Here is a 15,081-nt window from a genome sequence, read left to right as displayed (position 1 = left end):
AGCCAAGCTGTAAGCTGGGCACCTCCTTTGGCTTCAAGGTTTGTTGTTCTTATTGATGTCAGAATTTAAATGGACTTTTAGACCCAAATTCTTATTTATGCTGTGCTGGAAGCATCAAGAAAGTGAAACTGAAAGTGCTTAAATGCCTAGTCCTTGTGCTGCCAATAGAGGATGTAAAGAGGCCAAAAAATAAAAGGGATTCAGGCCCTAGAGGCCCCTTAGCAGTCTCAGGTTTTTAATTAAAGTTCCAAAAACGTTTGGTGAAAAGATTAGGGAGCAACACTGAGAGCATGCCGGGGCGGGGAGGGGAGGCACGTTCTGGTTGTTGAGCCAAGTCCCTTCTCTGCCACAGATGCATTGTTTGCTTCCTGGTGAGAAGCCAGCTGAAAGAAAAGCCATAAAGAGATCACATGGATGAAGGAACAGTTTCCATGAACAGACAAATCCTTCTTACTCTTTTAAAGTCTGCAGGGCCCAGACTACAGTACCTGACCAGACCCACAGCAGCTTGCTCAGAGCCACAGGATCTATCCAGGGCTGCACACTGCATCCTGCACTGGCTCTACCTCCCTCAGCATCCCCAGGGACCAGCCCAACCTCTTCAGCGTTTGTGTAGCCCTGCATGTTTATTTTGAGGGCCGATTTGTAAGAGAGACCACCAGCAACAAATGTCAGATCTGGTTTAGGACTTGGTTTGAAGGCATTTAGATAGAAGAATAATTGCACAGGGATGTGGTTTACTCTGGAGAAATAAAGGCTGTGTTTAAATGTCTGAAATTCCTGGTGACTCTAATAATTGCAACCTCTGCCTCAATAAAATGCACAAATAATGTTATTGAAACATTTCCAATCAAAAGGTATTATTTTTGGTTTAAAACAGATGCAGTAGTCAGTATTTAAAAGGAAGACGTCTGGGCGGGCTTACCTCTATTTCAAGGGAAGAGAAAACTACTGGAACGTTGGTTTAGTCTCTCTCTGTTTTATAGCCTTGTCATTACAACATTATAACCTTCATACAGTTCCTCTGTTGCTTTTTCTAACTGGAGAGTAGCTCTACAATCACGCACTGAAGAGGTTTTATTATGTTAAGGTGTGTTTAAGAGCTTGACCTGGTAAGCCACCACATCCCTAGAGAAGCACTATCTCTGCAGTAGCTGAGCATCCTCAGTATCACACTGAGTCAGCCTGACAGGCACCAGCATTGCTCCAAGCATGGCTATTGTACCAGTCTAGCAGACACGAAATGAATTTAGGAACTTAAGAGCCCCCTGCCAGTTTTGACTTGGAGGATCACAGGGCTACAGGACAATGGCTTGTGAGTTCATGACTGTATTTTCAGTGGCATCCTGACACTTCAAGATGCATCCAGGAACCTATTAGTAAGTCTCAGAAGGTATAAGCTGGTAAAGTGCCCACCTGCAGCTTTAAGTATTTAAATATCAAGTGCCTGTATCATCTTCTGAAAAGAGAGCTCAGGATCCCCAGCACTCTCGGAATTTTGCCTTGAGCTCTCTTCTGACCTGCACTGCTCACACGAGCAAAGTCAGATGCATCTCACAAAAGCTGGCAGAAATTGGGCCAGTGTTTCATGATTCATGTGCCTATAGGATTAGCTATAATTAGCGTCTTCAAGTAAGACAATAACTGTAGCATGCTATTGGACTCCATGGATGCAGTATCAGCACATATGGAAGACATTTATTACTATAAATATTCGGGCACTTGATAGTTATCCAAAAATATAAAATCAGGTTAATCATTCTATCCTACAATCCCTGGCAAGAGATTTGAACTCAGGTTTTTCTGGCTCAGCTTAAGGTTCTACATATATGATCACTTCTGCCAGCTGGCAGCACTAAAATCTTAGGCTGAAGTAGTTCTCCAGCAGCCAAATCTATCTGCACAGTAACATTACAGAGCTTAGCTTTTTGCAAGCCTTATACTACCTAAAGATATCTTGCTGTTGCATAGAGCTATGAAAGTTTATGTAGGACAGGTAGAAGAATTACTTTTCTTTTCAGAGCTAATCATTAACATCTCTTGGGGAAATAAACAACTGAGGCTATTGTCTTATTTCCAAAGGTTGCCCTGGGGCAAATGAAATACTAATTTCATTTGCTCCATAATACAAGGGCAGCTATACTGTCCCCACATGCACATGTGTAAAATTGTTTCCAAAAATAAGCTGGAAGAGGAAATCTCTGAAGAATGTGTAGCTACCCATCAGAGTGAAGGCATGGGAGAATAAACTAACAAACTTCCCTTTTAAAAAAACCACTCAGCAACATCAGCACCAGTGGTTATTCGACTTCCAGTAACACAGCACGCCATCCTTGGACTCATCAACTCTCCCACAAATGCAATAAAATTCAATGGCCATTTTACAATATCCTATTAGCTGTCATAAAAGCCACAAGACCCATGTATTCCTCCCCAGGCCTGCTCTTCAAGGGAAACTACTGGGGTTTCAGTGCACACAGGTCCATGATTTGTAAAGTTACAGCAAATACAGGCCCACCCTCAGTTCTTGGACCTGCCTCAGCACACCTGTACCATCACTCATGTGTACAAGATGAAGACACTTCTCAGACACCAGATAATCAGAGGCCTGGCTATGGCTCATGAGTCCAGTCCCAGCTCCACATAACACATGGGTCTGGACACAGGACAGCTAGTTTCACAGGACACAGAGTCGGAGCCAAAAAGAGCACTGATGGATCAGTGCCAGCCCAGCACAGAGGCAGCCTGGGCACCCCTGCAGTGAGCTTCTGGAACTGGGAGGCTGGCACAGAGCCAGCCTGGGGCTCTACAAGACCTGCACACAACTAAAGCCTCCAGCAGGAGCCAAGCTGGCTCTTTGCAGAGGCTCTGCAACACATCTGTGCCCCAGCATTCAGCACATCCCAGAGTGGACATACTACCCAGGTTATTGCATCACCCATCAGCTTTTGGCCAACTGATGGGAACCAGAAAAGCTGGTGAGATCTTGTTACAAAAGGACATTACAAAAGAGGACAGCAACTAGTAGCTGAACACAGTGATGCTGGTGTCTCTCTGGGATGGGAATTCCCCCAGTCACATATAGCTGCTCAAGTGTTTGGCTTTAAAACAAAATGATAATTATTTTTTTTTCTGAGTGGTGTCAACCTGACATCCCTGAGGAACAAAACTTCCCTGTACCACCACAGTACAGGTGCCAAGTAGATAAAATGCCCCATCTTTGAGCCATGTGCGAGAAGGCTGAAGCAGGTAGAACATGTACAAGGCTTCTGAAGTACATACCATAGGGCCCCATGTTCTCTCCCTTCCCTGGGAAACCTCAAGTAACTCAAATAAGCTGTTCAAGCAGGTTCACATTTCCCCTTCCTAGCCTTCATCTACTCTACAGCTTACAGACTCACCACCACCACCTCACATGCTTGCTCAGGAAGCACCCAGGCTCCTCCTCCCCCTTACCCTGGCTGCTTCCAGGATGAACCCACCAGCATGCTCCTCTTCTGCAGCCATTCCTGCTCCTCCATCAGGCTATCAGAAGGCTGTAGGTAGCCCACTCTCCCCTGCTTGCTGTGCCAGGTCAGCACATACCCACAGGCTGCAGAGCTCCTTGCCCAAGAGACCACATCTTTCTCTTGCCTTGCATGACACTCTCCTCCAAAGTCCTTCATCACCTGCTACCTAAAAGAAAGCCCTCTTAAGCCCTAGCAGAAGGGCAGTGAGCTGGGCTAGCCAAGCCTCCTCACAAACACACATTGAGGCATTTAAGCAAATGGCCCCATCCCACACACCCACCTGGGTTGGGTCCCAGAGCTGAGTGAACCCCTCTATAGGTTGGTAGCTGCTGCCCGAAAACACCTCCACCTCACAGTTCAAGTAACGTGCCTCTCCCTGCCCACGTTACCACTGTGTTTTGGGCAGCAGGGGCAAAATAACCATGGCAGTACACTGCAAGTTTCATAACTGAGTTTGGAAGGCTGGATCACCAACTGGATATTGCAGTGGTTGACACATTTGTTTACATGGCCATATATGCAGTATATACCGCATTTTAACCCCATACATGCATTTGCAAGACAATATGCTCTATTCATCCATAGAATCTTAACTAACATTGCATCAGAAAAAAAGAAACAATGTGCAGAGGGTGAGTGCCTGTTAATCATAAGCTAAAGGGGAAAGGAAAAATTTTAAGTGAGATATAAAGGGAGGAAGTGACTCAGTGGGTGGGAGGGAGGGCACAAGCGTTCCAGACAGATGGGACATGAATAACTTTTCCATCTCCCTCTCTCTCTTCTCTCCCAAGTCTTGCAGGAACTGCTGTGTTGAAATAGTCAGTCATTAACTATTTGATGAGGTTTTAAAATCTGAACTGAATTCTCTGAATGTAACCAACTATTATTACAGGGTCTGCATCACAGCAATGCAAGTGTTGGAGCCCTTTGGCAAGCCATAGCGGTGAAGGCAGGTCTGAGCACTCTGTAGGAAAAGCCACTAAATGGCGTCAGCTATTTAGCTCTGCATAGCCCCGGTAATGCTGAAGGAATTAGAGCAGTAGTGATTAGTGAGTTTACAGACAAACTGTGACCAAGCAACAGGGCATCCATCCGCACAGCTGGCAAAAAAAGCCAATATTCAGGCTCTGCTGGCGTTGCTCAGCTTGCAGGAGAACCAGGCCCTGGTACACACTGGGCGATGGTCACATTGGAGGAAATTACTGTGGTCCTCCAAAAGCCTTCTCGCTTTGGCTGTCCTCCTGCAGTGCAGTCCCTGGGGCAGATTCTTCCACTTACTTAACAGCATCCACCTTTTCAGGGGGCCGGGGCACAGGCAAAAATGTCCTTTGGTGCTTTGGTGCTAGTTCAAGGGCGGGATTCAGACCGTGAGTGCTAATAAGTTCCCCTACTGCCCATAGGGAACCTCTCCCGCTCAGTCCACCTTATGCTACACAAACAGGTTCTGAGAAAACCTGAATGAAGCATTTCCCTTCCTGGATGCCAAAGGCTAATTGACCAGCACAAGACCTGCTGAACTTGGTGGAACTAGGGTGGATATAATCACTCAAGAGAGCCAATAACCAATTAACTGAATGGCTTCAGCAATTTCGAGGTCTGCCTCTTTATTCAAGAGCAAAACAAAGATCAATTTCTTAATAAGCTTTGTAATATCTACTCTTCCTTCCTTCTCATTATTATTATTAGCATTGCAGCAGTGTTTTGTGCATGTAATGAAAGAGTAAGACAAGGGCTGGAACGGCCTGAGTGGTAGAGGAGTGGGCAAAGTCTCAAGCTGAAAAAACATATATACATACACACACATATATAAAACAGGAAGGCTGTACAAGTCCTCCACAGCAGAGGCCCACCAGGTCATGAGGGGATTCTTACCACAAAGTAAGAGCCTACCCCTGCCGATCACTTTTACCCGTTTATCAGAGTTTTTGCACAAGGAAAAGTGAAAATTCTTGATTACAGTCATTTAGTGTGGCAGTGTTGAAGCTTGGCCTGGCCTCCCCAGCACTGCCACAATGGCCATGGGCTCACCCTAGCCCGTGAGCTGGGCGAGTTGCTGCCAGCAGGCAGAAGCCAGTGGGAGCCAGCTGGTGATCAGGCATGGCAGCCCATAGCCCAGCCGCTTGCTGGTCCTACTGCGGTGACAGTGCGTGGCAGGCAGGGCACAAGCCCATGCTCCCTTCTGCCACTGAGGACACTGACCTCTGGCAGAGGGCTGGGGCAGGTAATACCTTCATCTGCCACCACCGCATCTGCCAGTGCCCTGAGAGACGTGCTGCTCAAATCCCATCATTGCATTGCCCTGCAGTTCCCCTATGTGTTTTGCTTTAGAAATTGCAGGTTCTTACTCTCTCTGCAGCTACATCACCAGCTGAAATCATGTTCCCTTTGTCAGAAAGCCTCCAGCACTCCTTGCAGTCTTCTCTCCTGCAGTAAGGTAAGAAACAGCAGAGCAATGTACAAATTCCTCCCCGCCTCCTATCTCCTCCTTTTCTCCTCCCCTGAATCAGGGCTGCTTGGAGATAATGATCTCACCCATGAAGATACAAACAGCATCATCCACATCTTTCAGCATCTCCCACATATACCATCACGTGTTATCAGACAGCCTTCTGGTGAAAGTGCAGGTTTCCCTTTTGGATGCATGACTCTGCATGGCCCTGAGCAAGCCCCCTCCACAACAGCAGCAGCAAGACTGCCTTCATTTCTCTCATGTGCATTTTAGCTGAGAGTGTTTTACCAGACTGCACAACAAGCAAAACATTGCAGAAGAAGTCTCTGAAGGAGAAGCTGAGAACTCAGAGGAATGGGGTGATGCTGGAAGCCCTTATTTTAAGGAGCTGTAGTTGGATAATTGTCCAAGACAGACTGGCTTGTTGACTTTCTCACAGCAAAAGGCACAGGGCTGTTTAATTGATTTTAGCCTGTAACTAAACGTATACTTCTTTCAATATAATGAACAGCAATGCTACAATACTGCTCTCCTAATGTAAATTGATCCATTACAGATGAGTGTTTAGATCAATGTGTGATGTCCTGATTGGAAATAAAACTGTTTGCTCAAGATCGCTATAAAGACAACGGGCACTGATAGATGATATTTATGTGACAAGGAATGGCTCTTAAAAGGGAGATTGCCAAGACCATGTCCATCAATTATGAAACCAGCATGCACCCAGCAGCCACGCACACATTTTTAAAGACAACAAGAAAGAGGAAAATATCCCAAGGCCTTTGAGATAAAACACACAAGGCAGTAGAACAGCAGAGGGTCTCGTCAAAGGCCAAGAGAGCTTCATGGCCATACACAGTGACAGCAGAAGTCAGCCAAAGGCACAAAACCACCTACTAAAATGTCATGGGCCAAATCCTCTGTGGCTTTAAATGGATGGGAGGCCTGAAGAAGCCCTTAAAGCCTTGTGACTTTATAGCAGCAGACACTTCCCACGTCTTTCATTTATAGAGTTCCCTTGAGGCAGCACCCCACAGCCCAGGTGAGCATGGTGGGCAAGGGACTATAAAAGGTAAAACCCTTAATGGAAGAGGCCTACTTACAGCCTCTCCCTCTTTTTGGTGGGGACTGTCCCCAGCCAGGGCAAAGCTGAGGTCTCAGCAGGCTGGTGCAGATGGGCTTACCTCTCTCAGCCCCACAGTCCTGTTCACTTTGCAGCGTGGAAACTTATTGTCAGCTGCAGGCACACTGGCGTGGGGGGCCACGGCCGCCTGGGCAGGGTGGCCAGCACCTGTGGTCATGTAGGACTGAATGACACTGTTTATCTGCCCACATTATACTGGGGTTCGTTTCCTGTAGAGAGCAGCTGGCCTCCACTGGACAATTGTACCATGGTTTGTGTCTTGTATGCTCACAACCCATTTGTCATCTCTGTGCATTTAGAGAAAAGCTAATGACTCCAACTACCTTCCAAGTCAGTTGTGATTAACACATGTGCTTCTCTTGCTGGTAGCTATTCGTTGTGGTCTTTCATTACCTCACTTGCATGGGGCATTTTTGTTTTCTCCCTTGTGTGCTGAGGAAGTTTTCTAAGAGCTGGACTACAGGCTTGCCTTTGCGCTGGACTGTCTCCCAGCCATTCATTACTGGGGCAGCTGCAAGCAGTTCTCTTTCTTCTAGGGATGAGCTTTGCCTTTGAAGCACGCTGCCAGAGCCTGTCAGGGCGCTTGGTGGGACAGGCCTGTGCCTGCACCACTGCACAGCGCCTGGCGGCCTCACGCCGGGGAGACCCCCAGCTCTGCAGGCAGGAAACATGGGCAGAGTGGACCCACGCCTGCCCTGGGCACTCCCTCCCATGGCAGGGAGGGCCCTGGCAGCAGCGGTGCTGGGTGGTCCCAGCAACGTGGTCTCCAGGGGTGATTGACATGACTAAGATGGCTGCCACGGGTGCTAAAATGGCCGCCACAGAGCCCACCACAGCACCTCAGCAGCGAGCTCACCCCACCCACCCTGGCTCTTCCCCATCCCATTGGCTGGGGCACCAGCAGCACCATTCCCGATTGGCTATGCCTGCTGTCCATCTCAGGAGCACAAGGACAGCAGCTGCTGGGGAGGGTGATGTGAGGGGGCGCAGGCACCCACGGGCCAGCTTGGGATTGTCAGACCATTGGGGTGAAGGCAGCTTCCACCTTGCTGGCAGTCCAGGCCCTGGAAGGCCTTATGTTGTCCTTAAATGACTTTGGTGCAAGAGTGAGAGCATGTGGGCAGCCCCCATGGCTCCAGAGCTGGGTGGACCCACTGAGGCATGAGGAGCTGCTGGATGGCCGAGGCCTGTGGTGACAGGGGAGAGATGGCACAGTTCAGGGCCAGGGCCTGCAGCCCTGCACTGGACACGCAAGTGCTGGAAACAACAGGCTTGCCTGTCGTTTCACTACCAGCCAGCCACAGATGTCCGTGATGGGACAGGGCAGAGATGGCTTGGCACAGTGACGCTCAGCTTGCAGGAGGTGCAGTTGCTGTCTATGAATATATTGGGTGATGGGTGGCCAGAGGTCAGGAGGGGACGCTGGGTGGGGAAAACTAAATGAAAGGACAATGTTGACACGGAACAAATGATGCTAAATGGCTTGTGAAAATAGATCCATTAAGGGAATGATATTCTGCAACAGCCATTAAATACAAATAGAGGAGAAAAATAGCCTTTAAATACAAACAGAGGAGACTTGGCCGGTTTGTGAAACCGATGGCTGGACCCTGTGGTGAAGGACTGTATTTGCTGGTCATGTCCTACTCCACTTGCCTTGCAAGAGTCCTCTTCATGTCCATGAGACGCTTCTTCTGGTCATCTCTGATCATAAATAGCTGAGACTGTGATGAGTGTAGCATGTACTTTCATCACATGGTAAGGATGGACCAAGGCTGTGCAAGCAAGGAACAGTCTGTTAAGGCAAGGAGATGATCCCTCTCCTCTCAAAGCCAAGGGCATGTGCTCCTACTCACCTGGTCAGACTCAGGACATGGAAAGATCACCTTTCAAGACTAATTGTAAGGAAGGTGTTTGGGGACATCATGGTGGTTGTTGCCACTCTGGCACTGCCACTTATGCTCAGGTTGCTCAATTATTTCACCCCAGGAGCAGACATCCCAAGGCTGTGACAGAACAGCTCTCTTGCTCAGCATCATGCTGGCTTATGCAACCTTGGTGTCACTCCAGCAGCCCTCTTTCTCTCACTTCCATCCTTAGAAAAGAAAAGTACAGAAACAAAGTAGGACAGCAGAGATGCAGTCTCTTTGTACAAATGTGGACAAAACAGCTCAGCTGAGTTTTGGGTGTCTGAGGAGAGCATGACGTTACCTCCAAAACTTTCACCTACCTTAATAGCTCTACAGTGCACAGAGAAGTGCAATATGAAACAAATAAGAAGAACTGCAATAGAAAATATCTTTTCTGGGAGTGGTTGCCCTTTGGGGTAATGCCAGCATTTATCTTTGTACTTCACAGTCCTACCATGGCATAAAGCACATCCATTCAAACATGAGCTTTATAGACCTGCAGTGCATGGGTTAAGAAACAGGCAGGCACAGATCTGCTAACAACACTTCAACAAGGCTGAGACTGGTGTCTTCCTCTGGAGGGGTCCACACAGGGGATATTGTATTTCTGTAGCTCTTCTTGTCTCAGAAGGGTTGTGGTCCATGCGTGTGCGCTTACTTTGTGTTTGGCTGGCACTTTCCATCCTGAAGGAAGTCAGTCCCTCAGAAAGCCCCAGGTTGAAAATTGTGCCCAGAGTCACTCAGAGAGGAGACACTGGCTGGTGGCACATTTAGTCTGGTGCTGTAATGGGAGCAGGTCTGGAGACCTCCCCACGCATGAGGCCCTGAGAGCTACCCGCCATGGTCCTCCACAGTGCGCACTCATCCTTGGTCTTGCTTCAGTAGCTCAGATCAGGCTCATTCTCACTGGGTATTGCTTGCTTCACTGCAGCTCTTGCCAGCAATGGAGCTGACCTGGGTATCAGCTGGGTAAACTCCTAGAAGGGGGATGCATGCCAGGCCCTGGCAATGCCTGAGGCATGAAGCACTTTCAAACATTGCCCCAGAACTACAAAATCCCCTTCTATTATTCTTGCTTGAGTGTGAAAACATTGCATGAGGCAAAGGAGAAATTATCTTCTCTGATCTTCCCTTGCCAATATCTTTCTTGTGTCTGGATCTCCTTATGGAGCAAAAACGTCAGTTTTACTTCAGTAGGGCTCTGATTTTTGTCTGAAGGCACGTGACCCATCTCTCAGGCTGCAGAAGCCCTATCTATGCTGACCCAGGTACCTTGCTATTCATGCTGGTCCCATAATCCCTGCTCTTACAGCAGCCATTCAGTTCTCTTGGTCTTGGGAGAAATGCTCAACCCACCATGTGCCTCTCCTGTACTTACTCCGGTAATTTTTATTTGCTAGTGAACACTGCCTGCATTTCTGCTCTTGCAAATTACACTATTGATTAAGATTGGTCATAAAAATAAAATCTCTTTTCTGAGAACATTTCATTGGAGATCTTCACCCCATGCCAAGGTATGTCATTTCTCACGGTTAATAAGATGAGATTAAAAGCTATAATTATGTAGCATATATGCAGAATAAACCCATGTAACTTGAACAGTGACAGGTAGTATCTGTGAACATTCAAGGTTCACAAACAGCAAATAGCTTTTTTATTAAAAAGCTTCTCTTTCTGTTATTGTCTTGATGCACACTCAAAAGGAGTACAAGGGGGAACTCTGTGACTAGCCAAAGGAGATTTTTCCTTGAAATAGCAACAATCAGCATCAGTTGAATACTAAGGCCTCAATTCAAGAAAATTCATCAGATCAGAACAGCTACTTCGGAAGGAAAAAACCATCCCCCAGTACCTGGGACTTTCACCCAGAAGAGAAAAGCCTAACAAAAAAACAAAACCAGGACAGAAAAGCCAGACAAATTCCCTTTAGAATATGGTACAGATTTAGCAGGGAGAGAAACCACCATTCAAACAAACTACTGAGGGCAGCAGTAGATTTTCCAGCTCCTGAGGTCTTCAAATCAAGACCAGACCCCTTCTGAAGGGTAAATTACACCCCTCCTCTTAGGAGGAACTGGCTGTAGCTCCTGAAACACTAACACAGGACAGAGGGGATGACTCTTGCCTTGCGCAAACGCTGCCTTGCAGACAGAGCCGGCAGTTGCAGGGGTGGAGCGCAATGTGCCTGGTGTGTGCGTAGGACCCCCGGCAGAGGTGAGCTGCTCAGCAGCAGGGCAGCCTTTCACACAGTCAAACCAGATGGGAACAGCAGCCACAGCTCACCAGCTCAGCATGTGAGCCTCACCTTGCCTCCTACTACCTTTATTCGCCCCGACTGCAGTGAACCACACCCACCAGTCAAGCAAGCCCAGCGTTTGGCCATCAGCAACCAAAAATTTTGGAAGCGCAGAAATCTGCACTTGAACTGCTGCTGTCTCTCCCTCACCCGTATCATCTTTTTGCCTGAGGTAGGGCTGACTCACCCGCAGCATGCTCTCCAGTTGGCAAGCTCCCTGCTGTCTGCACCCCAGCCAAGCAGTGAGCACACAGGTTTCCTGCCATCGCAGTGAGATGGGGCTTTCACACTCCTGAACTGTCTATATGTGAGCAAAAAGAAGGGGATCTTGGCAGTGACGCCAGAGCCACCTCTTTCCATCCTTGCTTCCGTGAACTTTTCCAAAGATTTCAAGGGTGGCCTGCATTTGCTGTTCCCTGTTGGCTTTGTCACATTGCCTGCTCCCCAAGTCTCAGGCTGCCAGCATCTCTCCCCTGGATGACTTGGCTCATGTTATTCAGTGTTAAAACTGGTATGTTTTTTTAATGGCTATAAATAAGTTAAAACTGCATCTTTAATTAATCACTGCACTTTATATTTTAAGTTGAGATTTTTTGTAATGACTCGTTTATGATTTTAAGATGCCATTTGCTCACTGTCAAATGTATCTAGCTTTTATCCCTCCATGTATAACAGGTTCAGGATAGAAACAAAATTTCATCAATGAAAGATTCTAATCCATTTAATCTAGAGCAAATAATTGGTTACTAAGTAATGGATACTTTTATCAAAGCAACAATGAACTTCAGGCAATAGACAGTATATTCATAATCTTAAAACCATTTTAAACTAATCTTAAAATGTTTATTTTTCATTCACACAGGTTTGAAATTGGAAATACATATGTCTGGATGACTAAAACATGAACAACAAATAGGAGCAGCAGCATGTATAGAGAAATAGAAGCATTAATAGAAATATTTCTGCTATAGCAGCTATTAAATGATTTTTTTTTTTATGGTTTGGAACAGGAACCCATATGTTTATAGGATTTTCCCCCCCCAATTAAAATATATATGTGTGTGTGTGTCTTTCTCGAAATATTATTTAGCTTCACACACACACACACAGTGCGCATGTATAAAATTGTCTACCAGTGAAGCTAGAGCTGCTTCTCCTTTTGTTTCTTGTCCCACTGGCAGGCAGAATAGGACACCAAATCCAACACCATGAGCACCTTCACAGCATCTGCCCGGGGTGCGGGCGCAGTTTCGAAGGCCAGTTCATGCCCTCTGTCACCTCCCACGCCCATGAAGACCAGCAGAACCCCAGCCTGGCCTGCATGCCTTGTGCATCAGGACTGTGCCCTCAGTTCAGACCTGAAGCAGCTCACCAGCACCAGGTTCCAGGTGTTCTGAGTCACAGCGCTTTCCTGATACAAACAGGAAACTCAAGTGACAAGCAGGTGGCTGGATATCCAAAAATGTGGTTATTTCCACCCCCACCCCCTTATTTTTTTCCTCAAGGGACTGCATAGGTATTTTATATAGGATGTGAATAAGCCATGAAAAGAAGAACTATTGCATTGGAACTACCAAAAAAAAAAAAAAAAGCTTTAAAAAATTGCTCTACCTCAATTCCTAGACAACTCAAGTCTGATGTACAGTATATGATCTGTCTGCTAGGATTAAATCCAGGCACTCACCACTTTGTTAGCTTAAGAATTTTGAGCAACTTTTTCCATTTATCTGTATTCTCCCCAAAATCATTTCACACATTTCTCAGATACATCAATCCTTCCGGCATTCCTCTAGACACTCAGTAGGATGCCCTGCTATAAATATAATAAAGCCTTTTATTATGTCCATTAACCATGGACATGTGTGCTCAAAAAGTTTCCTGACACGCAGTCATTTGTGGCTTTTTAATTATAAACAGAAAATATCTACCAGCAAAAGAAGACGGCAGCCTGGAAGTGGATCTCTATGTGTGTGTTTTGAGTCTGTTCTCCGACAGGCTGGTGGCACCCACACTCTCCTCCTGATCCCGTTGGAGACTCTCTGCGTGTGCAGATGTGTGTACATAAAAAGCCAGTTACACAACAGATCAGTCCTGGGTGACATAGATTTGTCAGCTGTGCCGACCCCAGGGGGCTTATGCAGGTTTTCAAACTCCACTAACACTGATCAACTCTTTTTTTTCAATATGCAATTATGCCCTCTCCATTTTGCAGACCTTGTTCCACTTGAACTCAGCAGAAAAGAAAAAGGCCCAGTAAATTACTTGACAAATTAAGTCATATTTATTGAATGCGTTTTATTTCAACAACCAAAAAATTCTAACAGCCTAACAATGCACATAAGTTAAAAATTAATTATCACTTAGTGATAACAAAGATAAAGTTGATTTACATGGAAAAAAGAACATTTACAATATGTTAATCCTTATTCACATTGTTGATACCGCAATAAAACACAATTTGTTTTTTTTATTTTTTATTTCACAAAAAAAGGCGGAAAATTGTGCTTTGTTAAGAGGCACTACAAGAAAAGTTTCTTTCTCCAAATAGATATTATATGATGGATATTGAATAAATAGACATATATGCATTGTAATTCGCAAAGTTCTGGCAAGACCACAGGCTAAAATGCCCACAGATTCACTTAGAACCACTGCAAAATTGGCAGTGAAATTAAAAATAAAAAGGCAAGACTCAGCATTGAAAAAATACCTAATAAAATTTTTGGTTGAAGTGTAAAAGATACCAAATGTTGATGCCATCATCAGATGAACAACCTTACGTAGCTTGGTAAAATTCAGTTTCCTTTCAAATGTATGGAGTGATTTCAGCTACAGGATAAGAAGACAGTTTTCAAAGAGTAGCTCTGAGAGAAACACAAAGCAGCAACCATTGAAATTCTGATTAAAGCTGCAGCATACTACAGAAATAAAGGATGAAGAGCAAAAGGGGCATTGAGTAAGCAACCCACCATCATTTTGCAAAGGTATATGAAATTTATGCAGAGATACTCTTACGTTTCAAACGTTAGTTTTGAAAAAATCCCTTAAAAACTCCAGAGGTTACTGAGCAGCTAGAATTAGCTTGTATTGCAACGTCTTCTCCCTGTATATTGTCTGTTCTGAGTAAATATCTACACGTAGAGGTTTGTTTTTCGTTTTTAACTCCTACCTTTTATACCTTTCAAATATATAAATAGTATTAACAGTTATATTACATTGCCTGGTGTAGTAAACAGAAAGAAACTTTCAAAGTGATATTGCGTGAGGTCTTTGTCAAGGTTACATGAAAAGCCCATGTGAAAAAAGGAAGAAAAAACCCAGCAGCCTTGTTGGTACGGTTATGATTGCGGTTTGAACAGGCGCCTGAAATCAATCCAGCTGCAAGAGTAGCAAAGGTGAGGTCTTGTCTCGGAAATCATTGCATGGAAGTGAAAAGTAAATGCTACTTGGTGTCTCTTTCGACACGATGCCTCAGAACGGGTGGACACTATAGTAGATTGCAGCTTTAGTGCTCATGCCATGGAAGAGTCAGTCAGTATTAGCTCTGCTTTATGTAACGGAGCTGCCAGCTAGGTCGCTGTGAAACCCTTCGACAGGGAGGCGGATGGGTGCGAAGGGCCTCGTGCGCCTGCGGCCCCCCGCGGCAGGGAGGCCGGGAAGCGCCCGCGCCTCGGACGCCGCGCACTGGAGGTGGGCTGCAGCCCCCGGGACCCACGGCTGAAAACACTTCATTTCACCGGCACAAAACGCGTGACACGGAGGAAGCCCAGCTA

The sequence above is a fragment of the Haliaeetus albicilla genome, chromosome 4, assembly GCF_947461875.1.
Source record: "Haliaeetus albicilla chromosome 4, bHalAlb1.1, whole genome shotgun sequence".
Classification (NCBI taxonomy): domain Eukaryota; kingdom Metazoa; phylum Chordata; class Aves; order Accipitriformes; family Accipitridae; genus Haliaeetus; species Haliaeetus albicilla.
Note: the sequence above shows the minus strand (reverse complement) of the source record.